Source organism: Wyeomyia smithii, chromosome 1 (genome assembly GCF_029784165.1).
Source record: "Wyeomyia smithii strain HCP4-BCI-WySm-NY-G18 chromosome 1, ASM2978416v1, whole genome shotgun sequence".
In the NCBI taxonomy this organism is placed as follows: domain Eukaryota; kingdom Metazoa; phylum Arthropoda; class Insecta; order Diptera; family Culicidae; genus Wyeomyia; species Wyeomyia smithii.
The window spans coordinates 93,280,523-93,285,545 of NC_073694.1; positions in this window are offsets into that span (position 1 = coordinate 93,280,523).

Genomic DNA, 5,023 nt, shown 5'->3' on the forward strand with positions numbered 1-5,023 from the left:
TCAGGCACCACCAGGCATTTTATATGCTAGTGTCCTTTCAGGTAATATTTCGGATTCAAACAGCAACAAACCTTCCGTGTTTGGTGCTGAAAAGTCATTTAGTGTTGATTTAGGTAGACCAACTCCCGACAATCAATGCTGCAGTTAATGTCCGCTCTGTTGAACTGTAACTCGATGTACGACGCTGTTCAAGTATGTATAAAATTTACAACTGATATTGTTTGGAAATTGAAATTCAACAATGACTTCAAATAATGCTGTAAATGTTCTAAATTGGAATGCTCGCCCTTTAAAAGCGAAAGAAGATACATTTTTTAATTTTTGAACAGTGCATGATGTGCATATTGCAGTTGACTGAAACGCTTTTAAAGCCCAATATAAAACTAAAAAGAAACCCCAACTATATAGTTCACAGGTGGAGTTGCAATAGTTATCCACCGTCGAAAAAAACATCGTGTTATGCCCCATCTTGAAGCGAAGGTTATCTTTACTGTTTTGGATCTTCGCAGCGGATTTTGGCAGATGGAGCTGGATAGGCAAAGCTCAGATTTTACAACATTTATGACACCATTTGGCCGATATCGCTGGAACCGAGTACCATTTGGTATATGTAGCGCTCCTGAAATATTTCAAAAGCGCATGGTCCAGGTATTTGGTGATATACCTGGAGTTGAAGTATATTTTGACGACTTGTTAATTGCGGGCAAAGATGAATGTGAACATGACAGAATTCTGGCGGCAGTACTCGATCGTGCAAGGAACAACAATATAAGATTCAACTCATCTAAGACTCAGTATCGATGTAATAAAGTAAAATTCATGGGCTACATCATAACTAAGGATCATGTTGAATCTGATTCGTTTTATGTCAAGGCCATACTTGATATGCCAACCTCGAAAAACAAGTCTGATGTTCTTAGGCTGTTGGGATTGTTTAAATACTTGGGAAAATTCATTTCAAACCTGTCTCAACGCACGGTAGCGCTACGTAACATATCTCGAAATGATGTTGAGTGGAAGTGGTCGGCGGATCATGATCGTGAAGTTCAAGATGTCATGAAGTCTCTATCTACCTCACCCGTGCTGGCCATATTCGATCCTTCAAAGCCCGTCGTCATTCAAACCGATAGCTCAAAAGATGGCTTAGGAAGTGTTATCATGCAAGAAGGATTGCCTGTTGCTTATGTTTCGCGAACAATGTCTAAAAGCGAACAAAAGTGGGCGCAAATAGAAAAGGAATAGAAATAGAAAAAAAATAGAAAAGGAGCTTTTAGCAAACGTTTTCGCGTGTGAACGACTTCATTACTTCCTGTATGGCCGTAATTTCGTGGTTTAGTCAGATCACAAACCGCTTGAATCACTGGTGAATCGTGACATTGATGACGTCAGCCCTCGTCTACAGCGTAAGTTTTTACATTTGTTGAAATATTCCGGAATGAAAATTATCTACACACCAGGCAAGGAAATGCTAGTAGCCGATTGCTTATCGCGAGCTCCCCTAGTCGAAAACACGGACTTTAGTGAGGAGCTGTCCGGAATAATTCATTCAATTTCACAATAGGTTTGCTTATCGTCGGATAATCACAAACTCTACGTTGATACATTGAAGAACAGTGAACGTTATCGTCGGTTAGTGGAATATGTGAAGCATGGTTGGCCGCCATATCATCAACTGGATGACGCCAGCCAGTTGTTTCACAAATATCGTGATTGTTTGCACTTTGAAAATGATTTACTGTTCAAAGATCATCGGTTGGTTGTCCCTACAGAACTCCAGCATCAAATTACTAACTGGTTACATGGTCCTCATCTTGGAATAGAAAAAACACTCTCGTGAGCCAGACAACAGTTTTTTCTGGCCTGGAATGTCAAACGATACTATTGAGTTGGTTGAAAGCTGTAAAGTATGTGAAAAGTTCACACGCAATACCCAAAAAGAATCACTTGTTCAAGACCCATGCCCTGAGTATCCATTCCATCGTGTTGGTATCGACCTCTATGAATATGCTGGTCGCGATTATTTGGTGGTTATGGATTTCTATTCAGGTTTTGTTATTTCGGAGACATTACAACAGAAATCAGCTTGCAGTGTTATTAAAACTCTAGTTCTCATCTTTTGTCGATACGGATATCCAACCCAAATCAGGTGCGATAACATGCCATTCAACTCAAAAGCCTTCGAGGATTACGCCAATAAATGCAAGGTAAAGTTCGTGTTCTCGAGCCCGCGGTTTCCTCAGAGCAACGGGTTGGCGGAAAAAGGCGTTGCAATAGCTAAAAATATTCTAAAGAGATGTCTTGAAGTGAACGAACGTGAATGCTTCCACTATCGTCTTCTAGAGTATAATACGACAACGGTCGCCAGCACAGGTTTTACACCATCCCAACTGTTTTTTGGTCGCCAATTGAAAACTCATTCACCAATTAAGACAACACTTCTCACTCGTGTCAACTTTAATGAAGAAGTCATTAGGCGTAGGCTACACATTAAACGGAACAAACAAAAATGCTATTATGATCGTTCAGCGAATAATTTGCCGATTTTGAGGATTGGTGACGGAGAACAGTAATGAATGGCACTATGGGCAAATTACGCGTAACGTTAATGATCGATCATACATCATTAAAGATGATCATGGAAACTACTTTCGACAAAATCGAAGATTCATCGCTAAGTCTCAGAATCAAGGATTTGATCCGAGTGAAGCACTGCATGAGGATCACTTGCGACAATCTCTCGATCAAAGAGATAAACAGGTAGCAGAACAAGAGGCTCCATCAGTACAAAAGGATGTATATCGTCCAAATCATCAACAAGTTCCCGAAGATGTTAGTGTACCAACCGGCCCACAGTGTTTCCAAATCGAGAAACGGACGGCAAAACTATTTTTTCAAGTCCTATCTTATCCATATATTCTAGAAAGATGCTTCGTTTACTGCTCTCCTTCATATGCTTTAATGGATTCAGTTACAAATTTCGCCGTATAGAGGGCGTCATACCTAACTTTTAAACGTGACTTGCTAGACGAATAGTTTCTTCTGCAAAGTTGTGTAGAATTTTATTACAAAAATGTTTGCTGAATACCTCAAACCTCTAGAGATTGAGATTTCAGAGCAACAAGATGTTTTCTAAAAAGACTTTTTAAAAGCAGTTTTTCATCCATATGTTCAACTCTAAGGCCTAAAACATGACTGTATAATATTGAGAGTAACGTGGTAAATCAAGATGAACAATTTCTAGTGATATATTGGTTATTATATACAGTATTCATGAATAAAAACTGGAAAAAAGTGTTTTTAAAGGCTTTTTTTATTTGAGTTGAAACTCGAAAAGGCGCAAACGAATCCAGGCTTCTATGAAGCCATTCGATAGAGTACCTTTCTGACTAACAGAAAAACACAAAACTACAGTGGGTTATTTGTAGTTTTGAATATATGGCCACTTGAAGTTACCGATTTTTACATGCATTTGTGCGCTCTTTATAGCACAAAGGCCGGCGCGTACACTACGTTTCCAAGTCCAATGTTATCAGTATTTTCTAGAAAGTTGTTTCTCCTACTGTTGTCCTTTATATTCTTCAATGCAACCCATTTCAATTTTCACCATATAGAGGGCGCCACACCTAACTTTTGAACGTGACGAGATAGACGAATAGTTCCTTCTGCAAAGTTGTGCAGAATTTTATTACAAAATTGTTTGCTGAATATTTCGAACCTCTAAATATTGAGGTTTGTTTTAAATTATTTTTTTTTTGTAAAAGGTGCTGTATCTCTCAAAAATCTAATTCCTAGAGGCTCAAGTTACTCGGCAAACAGTTTTGTGATAAAATTCTACACAACTTTGCAGAAGAAACTATTCGTCTAGCAAGTCACGTTCAAAAGTTAGGTGTGGCGCCCTCTATATGGTGAAAATTGAAATGGGTTGCATTGAAGAATATAAAGGACAACAGTAGAAGAAACAACTTTCTAGAAAATACTGATAACATTGGACTTCAAAATTTCCTATTTCCGTCCGTTTCTAGATTTAGCCCCATTGTGGTGTCTGTTCGTTGGCAATGGAAACGGAAACGTAGTGTACGCGCCGGCCTTTGTGCTATAAAGAGCGCACAAATGCATGTTAAAATCGGTAATTTCAAGTGGCCATATATTGAAAACTACAAATAACCCACTGTAGTTTTGTTTTTTTCTGTTAGTCAGAAAGGTACTCTATCGAATGGCTTCATAGAAACTTGGATTCGATTGCGCCTTTTCGAGTTTCAACTCAAATGAAAAGAGCCTTTAAAAACACTTTTTTGCAGTTTTTATTCATGAATACTGTATATAATAACCAATATATCACTAGAAATTGTTCATCTTGATTTACCACGTTACTCTCAATATTATACAGTTATGTTTTAGGCCTTAGAGTTGAACATATGGATGAAAAACTGCTTTTAAAAAGCCTTTTTAGAAAACATCTTGTTGCTCTGAAATCTCAATCTCTAAAGGTTTAAGGTATTCAGCAAACATTTTTGTAATAAAATTCTACACAACTTTGCAGAAGAAACTATTCGTCTAGCAAGTCACGTTTAAAAGTTAGGTATGACGCCCTCTATACGGCGAAATTTGTAACTGAATCCATTAAAGCATATGAAGGAGAGCAGTAAACGAAGCAACTTTCTAGAATATATGGATAAGATAGGACTTGAAAAAATAGTTTTGCCGTCCGTTTCTCGATTTGGACACACTGTGCGGCCATTCACCGAACGCATCAACTGTTGGTTCACCGAATTCATCCACATATTATGACGCTCAATTGGAGAACTCTGATTCCATCGAAGAATTTAATTTGCCCCTGAGTTCTGAAGCTCGTTCAACGCCACGTCCCACGTTCAATGCACCTACGCTTGCCGAATCAAGCATTCCGTATAGAACATGTAGTGTTAGGACAGTTAAATCGCCTCAGAGGTATGAATTTGATTAGGTTGATAGTTTAGTAAAAAAAAAAGCGTGTAATATATTGCAGCTCTAGCAACACTGCTTA